The following is a 21,297-nucleotide window of genomic DNA, read 5'->3' on the forward strand; positions in this document are numbered from 1 at the left end:
CCAGCAATTCCACTACTGGGATTATACCCTAAGAATCCCAAAACACCAATTCAAAAAACATATTCACCCTATTGTTCAGAGCATCAAAATTTACAATAGCCAAGTGCTTGAAGCAACCTTGGTGCTGTTCAATAAATGAGTGGATTAAAAAGCTGTGCTACATTTACACAATGGCATACTTTGAAGCAGAAAGAAAGAAAGAACTTTGACTGTTCGCGACTTCATGGGTGGATCTGGAGAGCATTATGCTAAATGAAACAAGCTAGGTGGTGAAAGACAAATACCATATGATCTCACCACCTAATCAACAAAACAAACAAGCAAGAAAAATATAACCAGCAACTTGGAAAGAAAAAACAAACTGACAGGAACCAGAGGGGAGGAGGAGGGGGGTAACAGGGAAAAGAAAGGGAATGATCAAGTCAAGGAACATGTATAAAGGACCCATTGAAAAAAGCCAAAGTAGGGAAGGATTGAGGGTGGGAGGTAGGGTGGTTGGGACAGGGGAAAGTGGTGGCGGGAAAATGGAGACAACACTACTTGAACAATAAAAAAATAAATTAAATAATTATAGATCAGGAAGTCTATTTTCATGCAAACTCAGTTCATTAGTGTTTTGTTTTAGTGGAATGAACGGGGTTTTTTAAGGTGGGGGAGAAAGGCAAGATCAGAGGTCGCAATATCCCCTGTCTTTTCTTCTGAGGACTTGTGAAGTTTGCTGGCTAGAGGCATGATAGTTATGTATTGATTGATGGGTAAATGTGGTGCCAGCTTTCATGGGAGGACATGACTACCCAAATGTAGGTATATGGGGGAGTTCTTTCTCAGGTAGTATAAATGGTACATAGAATTTTAAGAGCTCCACTCCTGTCTTCAAGACATTGGAATGTTCAGGACACCTGGCAATATTAGTAAGATTATTACAGAAACTTACAGAAGCCAAGTCTCAAGGACACCCCCCCCTCCTATGCTATCATAATTTGCCTTGTGTTGTTTGGAAATGCCTGGCAATCTTATCAGACCAGGTATTTGGTCTGATGGTGGGTCAATGGGTGGGACATGTCTTCCTTTGCTTCTAGCCTCCTATATTAAGTTCTTTGTTAGAGTATAATGGCGAGGGGCCTGCCTTTATTTCCCCTTTGGCTGCACATTCCTAGCTGCTACCTAACATAAATGCACTGAATTTTTTTTTGTTGTTAAAGACTGTGTCAGGCTGGATTAAAAATCATTAAATATTATTTATAGTGTTAATAACAGATAGAATATTTAGCAATGAAAATGTAGAAAAATAACTACCAATTTTATGAACCTTTTGTGGTGTACTAATATTATATAAATTGAACTTTAGGGCAAATGTATTATAAGATATAAAGATGGCAACTACCCAAAGATTTCAGTTTCAATTCACCATGAAGAGAAAATTCTAAACGTAATTTATGTTAATTACAGCACAATCTGGAATCAATGTAAAAAATTTAAATACCTTTTATACTAGTAATTTTTAAATCAAATGAATAAACAGGCTATCGCAGATTTGAACAACACAACACCTTATTTTCTAAAATTAGAAAATGCTCTTTTCCTCCTCTGTATGCATTAAAGATCATGAAAAATTTTGGGGAACTGTCCCACCTGGTTTCAGGGACTGTAGCCTCACTGATAAGCAAGAGGGCCCCAAGGCTGGAGCTAATAAGTAGGAATTGGGAAAATAGGCCACCAAGGAGATAAAACCTGTCCGCCTGGCAGTGGCGCAGCCCCTGCCTTCTTCACATCACCCTGCTTGGCCCTGTGATGGTCGGTTAGTCAAGGACAGGTAAGATCTCTCATGAGGAGGGATGACCTAAGACAGATACAGCCGGTATGGGCAGCAGACAAGGACTTGGGGGACACGGAGAAAGGGCAAAAAGGCCTGCACCCTTTGGCTCAGCTTAGACATGGCTGGAGTCCTCATTCTATCTGAAAGAAGTCTCCTCATCTCTTGGTGGCTCTGCCCTGCCCACCTGGCTCAGGCTTGAAACAATACTAAAGGCAGGTATGGCCCTAAACTGGATCAGGCAGTTTCCAGGGACAATCAGACCTAGAAGTAAGTTCCTCTAAGCATGCTTTGTTCTTCCCTAAAAAGCTATGATAACCAGCTCACACTGGGAAGGAGATTTACATTATTCATAGACCCTGACCTGAGGCAGATCTCCTGTTCCTCCAATTTTTATCTATGATCTCTATTTGTTTTTTGTAAACATAGCCTTCTGACATTGATTGATGAGCTTTGCATCCATACCCCTGTGCATATGGTTCTCAATAAAGTCCTCTGGACATGGAGGCTCAGGGCCTTCCCCACTAGAGGGAAGAGCCATGTCCCCTTTCCTGGCAAACAGAGAAGTGTTTCCGATGACTCGTGTTTATTCTCCCCATCCATGACAACACCAGGACAGGCTCTGCAGGATTCAGAGCTCTGTTCCCCCCTCAACTGGCTCCAGATAGTAACTCTCAGATCCAGGAGCACCCATCACAGTGTTCACCATGACAAAAAAAGACCAAGTTTTAATAACTATCAAAGAATCATTTTCATACAACCCATTTTCCCAATTAACTAGACATTATTCACACAAAATAAAGTTTAAATTCCCATGTATTTGCACATTAGAAATAAGACAAAACTTAGAAAAGATTAAATGTAAGCATATAAAGAGATTTAAGTAAAAATATAGATTTCCTTTATTCTTATATTTTTATATTTAGATATCTTTATCATCAATTGAATGATAGTAATGTAATTTTTATATGTGGGTTATCTTCAAAAGTCATATTAATACTTTTTAAATATGCATCATTACTCTCTGTTGAAGATCAATCTAAAGGACTCTTCATTGTTAAGCCATTCATCCTTGTTGATACAATGATTAATATAGGAAGAAGATTTAAACCTCTTGGTTTTCTATATTTTTGTCTGTATTTTAAAAATCTCTTTTATTATCACTTCTGTTCTCACATACTCAGAAAATATCATATTCTTCTATATTAATCTCAGTAAGCTTTGCTTTTTTTGCAAATGAAACCATTAATTTAGGTTGGTTGAAATAAATCTACACATTTCATCAATAGCTGGACTTAGCAGGGAGAGTATGACTCCTGCAACAGGCACAGCGAGTTCTAATTCAAGCTCTGCCAGCTTTCTGACCATGGACAAAATTATTCACATGTTACGTAAGAAATGTCCAAACCTATAGAGAATTTTTATGAGTTTATTTGAGCCCAACTGATGACATATGCCAGGGAGCAAGATATCAAATGCTCTGGAGAATAACAGTTTTGCAGCTTTTTTATGCATTTGAAGTTAAAGAGGGAAAGTAAGGAAGATTACATTGAAGTAGGAGACAGCAAGGTGGGGATTGAATTATAAGGTAGTTAACAAGATTATGTGATCTCTTGAGGGTTAATATCCCATTTGAGGGCTATTCTTGTATTTCAAAGATGGTTTACCTAGATGCACAAAAATAATGGACAGGGCTGGCTTAAAACTTTTAAATAAAGAACATATATGCCTGGGGCGAGATTACCCACTATGGCTTACCCAGCTAGGAATTTAGTTTCTCCGTTACGCAAGAGAAACACTAACACTGATTTTGCAGGGTTGTTGGAGATTAAAATTCTGTCTATAAAGCACCAGATTCATAGTAGAACCCTGTTTACTATTTTGTAATGAGGAAAGTTAAAAATCACAAAGATCTAATTTTAAATCTTGATACCATTTCTGATTGGAGAGATCACATTAGACAATTACCTAAATTTCTAAACCCAAGTGTTTTTCTTTTTTAAATTTCTAAAATAAGACTATTACCTTATGTTGTGATAAGGATAAATGAGATACTATACAGGACAAATTGTGGCTAGTATTAATATTACTTTATTTTGTGTTATTTTCATTAGTTTAGAAGGACTTGACAACCAAACAGATGAAAACTTGTATTGATAGAATTGCAAGATTTGTGATGATTGACAGAGGGAATATATTTATTTCTATTTAGGGAATGATAACTTATAAAACAAGCTCATTCTGTATGGATTAATTGGAATAAATTAGTGGAAGAAAAATTTATCTTTTTGAATGAACTTGAACACAGATAAGCTGAAGTTTTGCTCATCTCCCCTTCTCTATGCATTTATTCAGAAAAGATTGATAATTTTCAGACATAAGACATTACATTAGCAAAATACTTTTTAAAAATTATTAGTGCCTAAATTAATTACTATGAACACAAGAATGCAACCCTAAATGCTCTCAAAATAATACTGAAAGATTTGATAGAATAAAATATCCTAGAATATCCCTTATCTTTCTGATCAATCCTACATTAATTTTACTTGGTTGAAGAGCCTATTTGGGTGATGGAGTTCCTTTAAAAAATAACAGTCTCAGGAGTAGTTTTGCGATAAATATTTAATAAATTATAACCCATGTTGGCCAAATCTGGCTGTATGCATGATTTTATAAAAAGTTTTATTGAAACAGTCATACCACTTTGCTTATTTATTGTCTATGGCTGCTAAAGCAGCTGATAGAACAATTTCCCAAGACTAATTATATTGACTATTTTGCCTTTCACAGATTTAGTTTGTTCATCCCTGTTCTGTGATTAAAATTAATGAGAAAATATATTATTATAATGTTTAAAAGATACTATGTTTACTTTCCCCCCCTCTCTCCTACACCTAGAAGAGCATTTGAAATGAATTTGACAATGTTATCATCTACTTGTGTAAGTTTTTAACCTATGAGAAAGGCATTGACATTTTTGTACTTTGTCTAAATGGAATATTTCTCATAAAAAAAATCACATCATTTTAAAAATGTCTCACTTCCTCTTCACTGAGAGCATGTTAAGTGAAATTTTTATCTTAGTTGTATAATATCATGTTTTTTTTTAACTTGTTTCCAGTGGTCAAGCATCTCTTACAGAGTTGGCATCAGGATGAGTTTTCATTGCAGGCTTGTAGTTATTGGGAATTAAGAATGTATATTTTGAAGAACATATTATAGTTATAATATTAATTTGACATTCATTTTTGCAACTGTAAAATATTGATAAAACCAACTAAAAGATGGTAGGAAATGATTAAATCTATTCTGTTTTGATTGAATTAGTACATTTCATTCATCACTCACAAAAATGAAAGAGTACAGACTTTTGCTTAATACATTCCCCTGTTGGTAATGTACTATAAAATTAAACACTGTAGCCAATTACTTTCAGTTTTGCTTTGTTTTGTTAACAATCTTATTTATATCACTTCTATGTATTATATTTAAACATGATTTTACATTTTAACAAGTAATTTATTAAAACAAACAAAAACATCCAGTTAGTAACAGTATGAGTTTATGATTCTAAATTGTGAGAATTAAATGATCACATTTCACAGCTCATGTATTAGGAAATGCAGGTTATGGTTTCACAGGTCTTCTAGGCTATGTTACTAATGAAGCAATTTGCTCTGCGTCCAGTCCCATTTCATTTGCTGTCATCAAAGATTAAAGAATGCCATGGAAGGGTCATTCTGGATTAGTACTTTGTCATTTCAGAAAACCCCATTTAAGAGAGAAGGATTTTAATTTGTGTTCTGGGCAATGTTACAGGTAAAAGTTATTCAACAAGAGTAGTATTTTCTAAACGTTTCATTAAGCAGTTATCATTGAAGAAAACAAATGTGGACAGATCTCCGAGTGAAACAATCTATTTATATGGCTCAGAAAGTTACTTAATCCAGGACTAAGAATACCTCAAAGCAACACCGAGGGTGAAAGAAAGTAAATCAAGCAAATAAATAGAAAGCAATAAAAAGAAATGAGCAAACTCAAGAATTTTAAAGAATCATTTAATACTTCAGGTAAAAGAGCTGTGGTATATCAAATCATCTGTTTCCCACAGCTACATCAAACGAGCTCTTAGTTAAGAGAGAAGCAATGACAAAGACCTCACTCATACATGTATTCTTCTTCCTCTTTTTTTTGTTTTGTTTTATATATCCCTTGTGTATTTTTTGTTTTTTTAGATAAAATACTCAGAAAAGACAATAATCATACAATTGTACCCACCTTATAAAATGAGGTACTACCAACAACTGTCAGAAGTATGAAACACTTTGTAAACGAGAGCTCTAGTAAGTCATACAAGTAATGTATCTCTTCTCTAAAATACAATTAATATTGTGTATATTCTGTATAGTCTTATCAATGAAAAAGTACACATATATCACTGTTCTTAAAAATTAAAAAATAATATACCTGGTGATGCTTCTTGAGTTTTTCCTACATTTTCGGTCTTATGAGAAACTTCACTTTGGAGCAACCCAATTCCTACAATTCTTGAGCCATTTTGTTATTCAATGGTGAGAATAGTCTTCTGGATTTCTCTTGAAAATTTCTGACCAGCATGTATGCAGGTTTTAGGTTTAGCTTTATCTATCTAACTAAGTCAGGGTGCAACATCCAAAATTTTGTAGTTGTTGTTTTAAACTTTTTTTGTCTTTTCAGGTGTATGGCTATTAAAAAAATCCCTTATTCTATTTTAACAAGGTTTCTATGTTATATTACCTATCTTGGTAGCAGGCACAGATAAAAGAACACAGCAAACTGCAAAAATAGATTATTCTGTGGCCTCATTTAGTAAAACTATACGAAAGAGAAGAGAGAATTGAGACTTAAGGAAAATACCTTCATTTATTCATGGAAAAATTATAGTTTTGCCTAAATAATTTCTTTTTCATATTGATGTTTCTATATAATTTTGTAGTCAAATAACGCAAATATATGAAAATGTTAAATGAGTTGGAGTACTGATCTAAATAGAGTAGAAAAGTAGAAACTTGTATCCTTACAATGCTGAATCCATACATTCTGGTGTGATGGGCCAGAGCAAGAAATATCAAAATGTGGAGGCCATTCATTCTTAAGAGAATACCCTCATAACAGTTTATCAGCAGAGCTAGAGATACTAGGGGTGGGGGTTACAGAGTTAGTAGCAACCATAGCAAGAAGGCAAGGACTCTAGTGGGACCCACTGGTGAACCGTAAGAGGCTGTCCTGAGAAAGGCTGGAGTGTGAAATAGGAGTCTTATTATGGCCAAAGGCACATCCATACCTTGCAAATTAAGAATCTACAATTAAAAAAAGCTGCTGATTTCAGCATGGACTAAGCAAATGCTAGGAACACAGGCATTTGAACATCTAATACTAGTGAACAACTCTCTTTCCCAAGAGGAAATAAAATTATAAACCACATTCTAATCCTGAATAAACTTGGGTACATAAATATTAGCCCAAAGGGATTAAAGTAATCAATTCAGGGATCCAGGCACTAGGGATGCAATAGAAAAATTAGACTTGAAAAAAATAACGAAATAGACACCTAAAGGCCCAGTGACTAGACAGCACACATCTCCATTTAGAGACCATTGGTAAACTCTAATTTAATGCTAAACTATTTAACTGCTGGCCTGAGCTGCTTAAAAACAGGGTTCATCTTGGATTTTAAGAAGCATAATTTATAGATAGATATTATATAGGCTCAGTGGTGGAAATCATGGGAAAACTGAGGGTTAAAGGAAATTATGTATTTTTTATTTACCTGGAAATACTTATCATTATTCTATGTTCCTTTACCTATAATGTGTCACCTTAGTCATTATTATCTAAATCCCTATGAGGAAAAGAACCATATATGAGAGGAAACACAAAAAAACAGGGATTTATTTGTACAAAGTTGTGTATATTTTCTTACATTTTAAAACTTCAGTCACTTTCAAAGTACTTTCCATTTGCTGCAATACATCTATAGAGACATTTTTTCCACTGCTCAAAACTGTTTTTGAACCCCTAGATTTTGATGCATTTTAGTGCTCATGCAATTTTTTGTTTCCATATAGGCAAAACGTTCTCTTTAGAGGGCTTTTTTTTTTTTAATCCAGGGAAACAAACAAAAAGGTCACATGGGGTGAGACTGAGTGCTGGGTCACAGGGGTCATGACATCTTTAGTCAAAAAGTACTGAACACAAAGTGCAATGTAGGCAGGTGTGCTCATAAATCACCCATCATGAAATGAGCAAACATGTTGAAAGAGCCTAAAAAAAAATTCACTGAAGCCAAATGCCACCTCTCATAGTAATGCCAGCTGGTACACTAAGATGGGTTCCTAGAATACTCATTTAGCAAGGGAAGCCTGTACTACAAGGGGCCTGCCCTCCAGAAAATAATTCTGAGCTCTTCAGAGATTCCTCTTTGTGCTCAAGTTTTTAATTATATTGTTCTTTGTCCCTGCCTATAAAATGTAGGACAGTAATACCTTAGAATGAGCAGGTGCCCTTAGGAGATGCCCTAGACTAGACTTAGGAGGTGCCTCAGAGAGCAAACAATTTTCAAAGTAACCAGAAGTTTCAAGAGAAGATTAGATAAACAAAGGGCAAGGAAGGGTTTTAACCTAACATCTTTTTCTTTAGAAGAATAAAACAGGATTAAACATTTTTCCCTTTATTTCTATATATCAAACTGGCCACTAAGTCTGTTTGTTTCTATCTTGAAAATGATCTTAATTACAGCCTTCATTTCCATTTCTATAGCCACTTTCTTAGTATCTTCTTAACATCTTTCTTGTTATTTCAAGCGATTTCTGTTCTATTTCAGTTTCTCTAATTCATCTTTACTCTTGCATAAGAGCTATCTGTCTGAAAGTTAAATATAGCTATGTTGTTATTCCAATGTTAAAGATATTTCAGGGGCTTATAGCACAATAAATATAAATTCCACTGCACAACATATGGGATTTTTAAAAAATAATTTCTTTCATAGCTACCTTTCTAAACATCCCCAAAATAATCTAGCTCTATATATCTAAAGTTCTGTGACTATCCCTTGTCCTGAAAACCTGTAAATTTTTTTTCATTTCTAACCACTCTGATATGTTTTTCCCATCAGTTGCCATTACAAGAATCAGAAAGTATACTTTTTTCCAAATTGAAGCAGTAATCAAAATACTCCCAGCACACAAAAACCCTGGACTGGACAATTGCATAGGAATTTTAAAAATATATAAGGAAGTGCTAACCCCTGTCCTTCTCAGACTATTCCAAAAAATCTAGGAAGAGGGAAAGTTCCCACACTCTTTTTATGAGTCCAGCATAATCCTAATGCCAAAATCAGATAAAAACACAACAAAGAAAAAAAACTACAGGCCAATAACACTGATGAACATAGATGCTAAAATCCTCAACAAAACATTGACAAACTGCATTGAGCAATACATTAAAAAGATCATCCACCACAGTCAAGTAGGATTCATCCCAGGGATGCAACAGTGGTCCAATATTTGCAAATCAATAAATGTAATATGTTACATAAACAAAAGCAAAGACAAAAATCACATGATCATATCAATAGATGTGGAAAAAGCATTTGATAAGGTACAGCATTCATTTATGATAAAAACACTCAGCAAGGTGGGAATAAAGGGGGAATACCTCAAAATAATAAGGGCCATTTATGAAAAACCAGCAGCCAATATCATGCTCAATGGGCAAAAACTAAAAGCTTCCCCACTAAGGTAAGGGACAAGACAAGGATGTTTGCTTTCATACGCCTAGTCTACATAGTATTGGAAGTCCTAGCCACAGAGATCATACAAGAAAGATAAATAAATGGTATCCAAATGGGAAAGGAGGAAGCAAAATGGTCATTGTTTTCAGGTGACATAATAGTGTACATAGAAATCCCTATGGACTCCACCAAAAAACTACTTAACCTAATAAGTGAATTTGGCAAAACAGCAGGATACAAAGTCAATATTCAGAAATCAAAGGCATTTTTGTACACCAACAATGAAATATCAGAAAGAGAAAGTAGAAAAAAAATCCCAGTTCTTATAGCAACAAGAAAAGTAAAGTACCTAGGAGTAAACCTAACCAAGGAGATAAATGACCTGTGCTCAGAAAACTATACAACACTGAAGAAAGAAATTACGGAAAGAACAAATAAATGGAAGAATATACAATGTTCATGGATTGGAAGAATTAACATCATCACAATGCCCATACTTCCCCAAGCAATTTATAGATTTAATGCAATCCCTATTAAAATACCAATGATATATTTCACAGATATAGCAAAAACATTTCAAAAATCTATACGGAACAATAAACAACCCCGAATAGCCTCAACAACTTTGAGAAGAAGGACAAAGCAGGAAGGACTAAGATACCAGACATGTTACAAGGCCACTGTAATCAACATAGTCTGGTACTGGCATAAGAACAGACACATAGATCAATGGAACAGAATAGAGAGTCCAGAAATAAACCCATGCCTCTATGGTTAATTAATATTCAACAAAGGGGGAAAAAGCATAAAATAGAGTAAAAATAGCTTCTTCAACAAATAGTGTTGGGAGATCTGGACAGCTACATGCAAAAAAATGAAAGTTGACCACCAACTTATATCATATACAGAAATAAACTGAAGATGGATAAAAGACTTAAATATGAATCACAACACCATAAAAATCCTAGAGGAGAACATAGGCAGGAAAATCTCAGATATTCAACCCAGCAATATTTTCAGCGTTATGCCCCCTATAGCAAGGGACATAAAGGAAAGAATAAGCGAATGGGACTTCATCAAAATAAGAAGTTTCTGCACTGCTAAAGGAAACATCATCAACATGGAAAGGGAATCAACTATATGGGAAAATATATTTGCCAGTGATACCTCAGACAAGGGTTTGATTTTCAAACTATATAAAGAATTCACACTACTCCACTCCAGGAAGACAAACAATCCAATTAAAAAACAGGCAAAGGACCTGAACAGACACTTCTCCAAGGAGGACATATACAGGGCCCAGAGACATATGAAAGGATGCCCAGCATCACTATCCATCAGAGAAATTCAAATTAAAACCACAATGTGAGATCACTTAAAGCCAGTCAGGATGGTCATCATAAACAAATCAACAAACAACAAGCGCTGGTGAGGTTGTGGAGAAAACAGAACCTTGTTGGTAGAAATGCAGACTGGTGTAGCAACTGTGGAAAACAGTATGGAATTTCCTCAAAAAGCTAAAACTGGAACTGCCTTTTGACCTAGCAATTCCACTGCTGGAATTACACCCCAAGAATCCCGAAACACCAATTCAAAAGAACCTATGCACCCCAATGTTCATAGCAGCACAATTTACAATAGCCAAGTGCTGGAACAACCTAAGTGCACATCAATAAATGAGTGGATCAAAAAACTATTCTACATTTACTCAATGGAATACTATGCAGCAGGAAGAAAGAAGGAACTCTTACCCTCCACAACAGCATGGATGGATCTGGAGAGCATTATGCTAAATGAAACAAGCTAGGTGGTGAAAGAGAAATAACATATGATCTCACCTGTATGTTGAACCTAATCAACAAAATAAACAAATGAGAAAAATATAACCAAAAATATTGGAAGAAGAAACAAATTGATATTAACCAGAGGGAGGAGGGAGAGGGGTAATGTGGAAAAGAAAGAAAAGGGTCAATTCAAGGAACATGTAAAAAGGACCCATGGACAAAGCCAAAGGGGGAAAGGATTGAGGGTGGGAGGTGGGGGTGGCAGGGGCAGCAGAAAGTGGTGGCGGGAAAATGGAGACAAATGTATTTGGAGAAAAAAAGAAAATAAAAAAAAAATTAGGGGAGAAGTTTGGAGTAGAGAAGAGAAGAGAACCCTATTACTCTATACCGTCTACTGAAAAAGAGCTTTTGTTTTGTATTCTATTATTGTTGATTTTGTGCCTTTTTTGTTTATCATCAGCACTATCTTCATCATCATTATCATCAATTTTGCCAGAAAAACTCTTCAAAAAAGAAAGATGTTTCCAGACTCTGGGGAAAATAACTTTCAAATGTGCCTCCTTTACAATGAAGGAAGTCGTTAATGTTTGGATTCTTCCATTTTAGACTCTAGTTGTTTTTTTTCTTTTGTTTGTTTGTTTGTTTTATGCTCTGGCTGGTGTTGCTCAGTGGATTGATCATGAGCTTGCAAACCAAAGGGTCACTGGTTTGATTCCAAGTTGGGTCACATGCCTGGTTTGCAGGTCAGGTCCCTGGTAGGGGTGTGCAAGAGGCAAAAACACATTGATATTTCTCTCCCTCTCTTTCTTCCTTCATTCTCCTCTCTCTGAAAATAAATAAATAAACTTAAAAACAAACTCTAGTTTTTTAATCATACCAGCTTGAAATAAATTCTTAGCTAAAATATGGCACATGTCAAATCTAAAACAGATTGTCACCTAGTCTCTAAATTCTCTGCACCACAGGTAGATAGATATAATATGAATTTCAGTGAAAGAAAAAATTACTGCAATGAATAAACCAAAGTAAAAACAGTGACATAAAAGTATATTGAGTTAATTAGTAATTCCTGGAGAAACAATAGAATTATACAGAAGAAGAAGGATGAATGATGAGCACTAACAGATTGTTATGCAGACAATAACCATATATTGATCTATATAAATTAATATAGTCATAATCTTTATGCAGTATGTAAAAGAAGCAGCTTAGGAAACAGAAGGATGTATCTAGAGATAGGCGTTTCAGTAAAGTTGTTTGGATGGGCAAAATCTTGTGATTAATTTCTTTGACTATGTGGCCCTTTGCCTTTGAAGGTATAACTTATTCCGAGAAAGGTATACAAATATAACAGTCCCTGAGTCACAACTGTATCTGCAAGCAATTGGGGCCACTGAAAGCTAGGCTTGTCCCTTGGTCAGTTCAAAGAGCAAATGTGCTAGTCTTCCTAGGACCCATGATGAAGTGGGAGGCACAGAGCATTCTACCTTACTCACCTTTCCTAAGCATCCTTGGAAAAGGAGAGCTGTCTAGCTCACCACACTGTGAAATACCTTCATCACTTCCTCACATTTATTTTCCAGAAGGATGTCCCTATGGGGTACAGGATGCACAGCAAATAAGCCAGAGCAAGTTCCACTAAGGCTAATGTTATTTGAAAGGAAGTTTAAACATTGACATCTTTCACTGGTAGTTTGTGATATTGTTAAATGTAAATATTTTTAAATTGGATTTCAATGATGATTATTAAAGTTCTTAATCACATGCAGACATGTATACCCCTTTTTTCCTCAGTAAAATACTTGTCATTAAATAATTGGAAAAACTATAGGTTGTGTGTTGTAATCTATAAAAATTAATGATATTTATAAAAATATAAATAGCATAGGTACTAGTAGGTCAGCCTTAATGTCATACATACCTGAGTTCTAATTCCAGCTCTAAGTCTTACTGTAATAACTGTCACCCAAGGAACATTAGATTATATAAACTTTTAGACTCTTGTATGTAATAGAAAAGTTGTATATAATTGTATAATAAAATTGTATAATAGAAATGTTGTATATAATTGAAATTGGATCCAGTTAAGTAAGATGAGAATTTTTATTACAATTGAAAATTATTTTGTATTAGCTTCAAGTATATAACACAGTGGTCAATCAGACACTTCACAGAGTGCTCTACCCAGTATTTCCAGTACTCACTTGACACCCTACATACGTAATATAAATTGACTATGTTTCCTGTGCTATATTTTACATCTCTGTGAATATTTTGTAACTACCAATTTGTATTTCTTAATCCTTTCACTTTTCACCCAGTCCTTTAACATGCTTCCTCTCTGACAGCTATCAGTCTGTTCTGTCTCTGTTTTGTTTACATTGTCCTTAAGATTCCACATATAAGTGAAATAATATGGTATTTGTCTTTCTCTGGCTAATTTATTTCACTTACCACGACACCCTCTAGGTCCATTCATGCTGTATAAATGGTAGGATTTCATTCTTTTTTATGGCCAAACAATATTCCATTGTGTAAATGGGCCACAGGTTTTTTATTCACTCATTTACTGAGGGACACTTGGGTGACTTCCACATAATGGCTATTGTAAATAATGCCAAAATTAACATATGGGTGCTTATATTCTTTCGAATTAATGTTTTGCGTTTCTATTGCATATATAACCATAACTTACACGCAAGTTATAAAAGGTAGTTCCATTTTTAATGTTTTGAGAACCTTCCATACTATTAGGAAATTGAGAATTTATTACCTGGATGTTAGGAATCCCTAAGGATGGAAGAGATTGTTGATGAACAGGATTTTTTAGCAAGTATCACCTAGGCAGATCTAGAAGTTTCTTGGAAGGATATCTGGGCATGCATCTAGAATCAATGAGTTCCCACCAGAAAAGAGTCTGAGTCTGTGTTAGGTGAAAAAACTATGGCTTTGTTATGGGGCACAAACAAAAAGGGTATGAAGAGAAAAGGCTTTATGAGCCATCCATCTTCTGTAGAATGAGGCAGACTCCTGAATTTAACCTCTTCCCAAGGCTGGATTTAGGCAGAGAGGATGGAATTTGGAAAAAAAAATGTCATTAAATAAGAGTAACTCCATCAAGGTGTCAAAAGATTATTTAGGAAGATTAAAAGAGATTCTGCATGTGAATTTAGATAGAATGGTGTATTTTTAATTACACCAGAATTGTAAAATCGGTTGAGGTGTAATGTGGGATAGTTTCTTCTCATTCTAAGAAAATCTCTTCTCTAAGGCTCATTTGAAGATTAAGTCCAACCACCATGCAGAGAGTATTATTGGAGCTCTGCTCAAATATGCTGACCAAGCTAACTCATTCAGCTCCTCAACAACTGTGAGAGTTTGATGCTACCTGCTCTTACTTGCCACTTCTTCCCTAGACAATTCCCCACAAATGACCAGGGCCAATTTTCTGGGGGACTATGGATAGCCCTGTTACCTACTCTACCTTCATTCATCCCTGCCTGTGGGGTCACTTGCAGAGAAAAATGGGTGAACCAATACAGTATTCAAAAGTCCAACCACTTTTCTTCCAGAAAGATATAACATTGCATTTTAACTCACCCTTTGAACTCCTCTATGGATCCAGCCCATTTCTCACATTCTCAATAAATCTTGTGTTCCCAAACCTTTCACGCTCTGCTTCTAGGGAACCTCAGGCACATTTTTCTTCCATTTTTTTTGTGTAGAAGAGGGAAGCCATCAATGACATTGGCCATATAAAGTTTTAGGGACACATTTATTCCCACAGTTTGTGTTTCTGCTTTGGAAAAAGTTTCAACTTAAAAAAATAAAAACTCTGGGCTAACTAGGATATTTGTAATAAGACATGAAGGAGCAGATGGATATACTATCTGGAAAAAGTCTAGCCATCATTAATATAATAGGAACAGTTTATGTAACGTTGATGTAACCTGGCAGTCAAGGAGAGGACACTGGGGTGCATATGCACGATCAATGACAACTTCACTGTACTAATCAGTGGGGATGGTAGACGCCCTTGAGTCAGCATGTGTACTATGTGGCTATTGCATTCAAAAGAACTGTGTTAAGCTTGAACATTCCTCCATGGAAACTATTCAGATGATTAAGAAAGTCACAGCTATGGTCACCTACTGATTGGCAACTTCATCATGACATACCTCCTCATGCATCATGTCTCATGCAGAGTTTTTTTTTTTTTTTGCAAAACATCAAATCACTCAGGTAACTAAACCTCTCTATAGTCCAGATTTAGCACCATGCAACTTCTGTTTATTCTCAAAACTAAAATCACTTTGAGAGGGAAGAGATTTTAGACCATTGATGAGATTCAGGAAAATATAATGGGGCAGCCAATGGTGATTGAGTGAACTGTGTGAGGTCCTAAGGAGCCTACTATGAAGGGGACTGAAGCATCATTGCCCTATGTACAATATTTCTTGTATCTTCAATATATGTCTGTATTTTTTTAATTATATGGCTGGATACCTTCTGGACAGACCTTGTAATCAAGAGACCTAGGATTTCAGAAGTAAATCTAGATCAACACCAAAGAATAGGAAAAGACCTAAAAAATATCTTGCCATTTAAATGCCCTGAAACAGGGTATTTAAAACATGAGGGGATATTTCAACTTACTACATTAGCAAGGCTGGTTGGGACCAGCTAATTTAATATAGTTGAGAAAGGAGTAAGAATGAATCCCCAAGAAGCAGACTAGATTCTTTTGAGAATCACGATTTTAAAGTCGCATATAGCAATTAAAGAGTCTTCTTGAAGATTTGAGAAGTTGTACCACAGAATTAGCAAAATGTGAATGGGTTTCAGAGAGAAATACCAGGAAGATTAAGTAGAATACTGAAAGAGCGATTGGATAACTTTTAAGATGACCCAGTTCATATGAGTGGGGATGTGAGTGTCTCTGTTTCCCTAGAGAACATGCCTGAGAGATTTATGGGAATTAGGACTCCAGGAAGGCACAAGCATGATGAGACACATTTAAAATGAAGCTGTCATAGTATTTCTGTCCAAAGTGTTTAATTTATAGCTAACTGTGAGGAAACTAATAAACAAAAATAAATAAATAAAAACAATTTTCAGAAAAGACAAAAAAGGTCTGAAAACCCTACTAGATTGAAAGCAACCAAAGAGACATGAAAATTAAATACAAGACAAGATCTTTGATTAGAATGAAGATTGACAACACCAACAAACAAACAAATAAAAATAAATGCTCTAAAGGATAATATGAGGGCATTTGTAGAACATTGAATGTGATATATGTTAGATGATACTATAAAATAAATATCCACCCATAATAGATTTTTAGAGACCACTTTTTCCTATAAGACAAATATTGAAGCATTTATATGTAAAGTGTCATTATGCTTGCAAATAATTCTCAAATGTGTGAGAAAAAACAACACAAACATACATATAGAAAGAAAAAAATCAAGGTAGCAAAATGCTAACAATTGCCAAATCTATGAAAAACATATAAGGGTGTTTATTGTGCAACTCTTGTAATATATTCTGGGTTTCAAATTTAACTACATTAAATGTGAGAAAGTACACTGATTGTAAGATGCGGCGTGAGGGGAGAATAAAGAAAAAAGTGAGAAAAGCTGATGTGAATCATGGATACTTTTTCCAGCCCACAAACTTTCTGATTCTACACATTTTATTATGGGAGACACCTAGGAAGATGTTGGCAAGAGAAAGGTCTGGGGCAGAAAACAAAATAATTTAAAATATGTCAAAATAGGGTATTCAAATACAACAAATGGTGCTAGACCTCTAGGAGGTAAAGCTGGAAAAAAACAAATGAAAAAGCATGAACATAGATGATTCTTTCTTAAAAAGAACAGAAAAGGAAATGGAAGCTGATAGAAATAGATCCCAGTGCCACAGGAGGTGATGAGTACAGACACAAGTCTTGGGCAGAGCACAGGCGAATTTTGCAGCTGTCGCTAGGCCCCTGTCACAGCTTTTAGAAAACTTGAGAGCAACTTCAATTCTTGAATCTAAGAGGATTGATTCTTCAGTTACAGGAGCATAAGTGTGGGGGAAACAGGGACAATATCTCTGGGCTAAGAGGCAATGGCAGTGTCCTAGAGTGTGCAGGACAGAAGGCTACTTCCAAGACGAAGGCTACTTACCTAATGTGGTTCTGGTGGAGATGGAGCAACACAAGAAATTTAGGACAGATCATGTTTGACTTTTACTTTCTTTGGGCTTTAAGATTGAGATTTTAAACTTTCTTTGGAATTTAACTTATAAGGACAATACAAAATACTTTGGAGAGCTATAATTTTTCCTTTAGAATTGTTAAAAGTAGAGCTTTATTTTTAAGACACCTGTATGTTACATTGGTTAATCTCCATATTATCATTTTGCCTAACCTGGTAAAATATATGTGATAAACAAATTTGGTATAATTTAATACAGAAATTAAAATAGAAAGTAAATCTTCAACCTTTGCATAAAGTATGGCCCTGAAGTTCATCAATGTCCTGTTCCAACCAAGTTCAGGGCTTCCTAAGCAAATGGTAACAGGCCATTGCTGGTACCAGGAACATGCCCTTATGGGAGCATGTTGGAAATGGGGAAGATTTTTTTCCTATACAAAATCTCTAATCTTTAAAAGAAAGAATTACATATATTAATTCCAACAGCTTTATCAGGCTTGGCCACCCAATAAGTTACGCACACGGATATTGGAGAGTTGTTGCTCAGCTTTTTAACTGGTGAAGTCAAGGCAAAATGGTCACTTCTCCTACAGCTGAACTCTACAAGGATGCTTATGTGGCACAGGCTGTGCAGGTGCTGTGGTTGAACCTTGCCTCAAGATTAGAAAGCCAATAAAATTGGCATGATTCTTGTACCAACTTTCATTTCAGAACATTGTATTTATTGAACTGGAGATTTACGAATGGACAGGCTGAAAAACCACTCCACCCCAGCTCCTGGTCCCTATTTAGTTAAAAAAAAATTTGAAGGCAGCCTGTAGTTAAAACAAAAAAACAAAAACAAAAACAAAAAAAAAAAAACAAAGTCAGTGGCCTGATCCTTCCAGATATTACAAAAGCCTTGGCTCAAGCAGTTTTCCACCTGCAAGACTCTTAAGATTCTTTTGCTTCTTTTGCCTACTTGGTTTTGATGAATTTGCTATAATCCTGGGGTGTGCATATATTCTTCCCAGCACCAGCCTTTGGCTGGATTACTCTTCAATAGTCTTGAAATTAGGTCCCTGGACTCCTTGAGTACACACTCATGCTTTCCATAACATTTTGTAGAAACCTGTAAGCAACAAAAACTTTCTGATCATTATCACAGTGGCCTCAGAACTTTCCCTGCATGTTTATATGTTTTATTTTGTTCTTGCTTGCAGTTTGTAAAATTTCACCAGATGGTCTCTGATACTATGAAAGTAGCCAAGTCGTAGTGGAAAAGAAAATGATATAAGCCCTTAAAATCAGCATGGCAGAGAAAATTCCATGCAGCCCTGGTGGAGAGATTTGCTTTATATGAGGTCTTTTCATTCTGTTTTTCTTCAAAATTAAAATTTTGATACATTTATATTACAGTTAGATAATAGATTTTTATTCTGTCTAGAGTAAGAAAGCAGAGACAATGGAAAAAGCAATAGGGTTCAAATTAATAGGAGATGACAACTTGACCAAACAGGAGGTGGCAGCTGTTCCAGCTTCATGGCTCAGCAGCTGTGACAGGCAATTAGTGATCACAGCAAACCAGATGTAAGGGAGGCAGCAGCAATTCTCTGAGTGCTTCCTGGCTCCTCTATGGCTCCTATCATTCACAGTGTTTGCAGAGACAAATAAACACAAATGTGTGCTGTTTTAAAAAATGAAGGTATATTAGAAAGAAAGTCATGAAACAAGAAAAAAAGGGCTCTAATGGGAAAAAAATGAGAACATTCTCTCCAACTCACGGTAGAGTAGAACAAGTGAAAAATATCAAGCAATTTAAGAGCAGATTTTAATTTTTTATATGACACAGAATTTGAAGCAACTTTTAGAAGTCACTTGGCATATCCAGCACAGAAAACATTGATCACTCTTCCATACATGCATCAGCTACGCTCATTTCTTTCCTCTGAAATTTTTTTAAAATTTTCCCCATATTTATTTATTTATCTATTTATTTTTGTTAAAATACATTTGTCTCCACCTTCCCACCACTGCTTTCCCTTGCCATCCTCCCCCCACCTCCTTCCCTCAATCCTTACCCACTTTGGCTTTGTCCATGAGTCCTTGCTATATGTTCCTCCACCTGGCCCTTCCCTTCCTTTCCCTGCCCACCTCTCCCACCTTCCCTCTTGACTCTGGTAGTTTCTTTTTTCTTTCAATATTGTTGGTTATATTTTCCTTGCTTTTTTGTTTTTTTGGATTGGTTCCACTTATAGGTGAGATGATATGGTATTTGTCTTTTGCCCCCTGGTGCATTTCGCTTAGCATAATGCTCTTGAGTTCCATCCGTGCTGTCACAAAGTTTAGTAGTTCTTTTTTTCTTTCTGCTGCATAGTACTCCATTGTGTAAATGTACCATAGTTTTTTGATTCACTCATTTACTGATGGAAATTTAGGTTGCTTCCAACACTTGGCTATTGTAAATTGTGCTGCTATGAACATTGGGGTGCATAGTTCTTTGGAATTGGCCTTTTGGTGTTCTTAGGGTATAGTCTCAGCAGGGGAATCACTGGGTCAAAAAGCAGTTCCATTTTTAGATTTTTGAGGAAATTCCACACTGTTTTCCACAGTGGCTGCACCACTCTGCATTCCCACCAGCAGTGTGCTTGGGTTCCCTTTTCTCCACGACCTTGCCAGCACCTGTTGTTTGTTGATCTGTTTATGATGGCCATTCTGACTGGTGTGAAGTGGTGCTTCATTGTGGTTTTAATTTGCATTACTTTGATGGCTAGTGATGCTGAGAATCATTTCAAATGTCTCTGATCCTGCTGTATATCTTCCTTGGAAAAGTGTTTTCCCAGGTCCTTTGCGCATTTTTTAATAGGATTGTTAGTCTTCTTGGAGTGGAGTCATGTGAGTTCTTTATATATTTTGGAGTTCAAACCTCTATCTTTTATATTATTGGCAAATGTATTTTTCCATATGGTTGTCTCCCTTTTCATTTTGCTGATGTTTTCTTTAGCCATGTAGAAGTTTCTTATTTTGATGAGGTCCCACTTGTTTATCCTTTCCTTTGTGTCCGTTGCTTTAGGGGACATATCGGTGAAAATATTGCTGAGTGAAATATCTGAGAGTTTCCTGTCCATGTTCTCCTCTAAGACTTTTATGGTGTCGCGGCTTACATTTAAGTCTTTTATCCATTTTGAGTTTATTTTTGAGTATGGTGTCTGTTGGTGGTCGAATTTCAATTTTTTGTATGTAGCCATCCAGCTCTCCCAACACCATTTGTTGAAGAGGTTATTTTTACTCCAATTTATGCTTCTGCCCCTTTCGTCAAATATTAATTCACCATACAGACCTGGGCTTATTTCTGGGCTTTCTATTCTGTTCCACTGATCTATGGGTCTGTTCTTTAGCCAGTACCAGATTGTTTTGATAATAGTGGCCTTGTAATATAGTTTGATGTCAGATATTGTGATCCGTCTTACTTTGTTTTTCTTTCTCAAAATTGCTGTGGCTATTTGGGATGATTTATGGTTCCATATAAGTTTTTGAAATGTCTGTTCTATTTCTGTGAAATACATCATTGGTATTTTAATAAGGATTGCATTGAATCTATAAATTGTTTTGGGTAGTATGGACATTTTGATGATATTAATTTTCCAATCTATGAACATGGTATATCTTCCATTTATTTGTGTGTTCCTTAATTTCTTTCTTCAATGTTGTATATATATAGTTTTCTGTGTAGAGGTCTTT

Source organism: Pteronotus mesoamericanus, unplaced genomic scaffold (assembly GCF_021234165.1).
Source record: "Pteronotus mesoamericanus isolate MK-2021 breed Mesoamerican mustached bat unplaced genomic scaffold, CSHL_Meso_final contig_26, whole genome shotgun sequence".
NCBI lineage: Eukaryota > Metazoa > Chordata > Mammalia > Chiroptera > Mormoopidae > Pteronotus > Pteronotus mesoamericanus.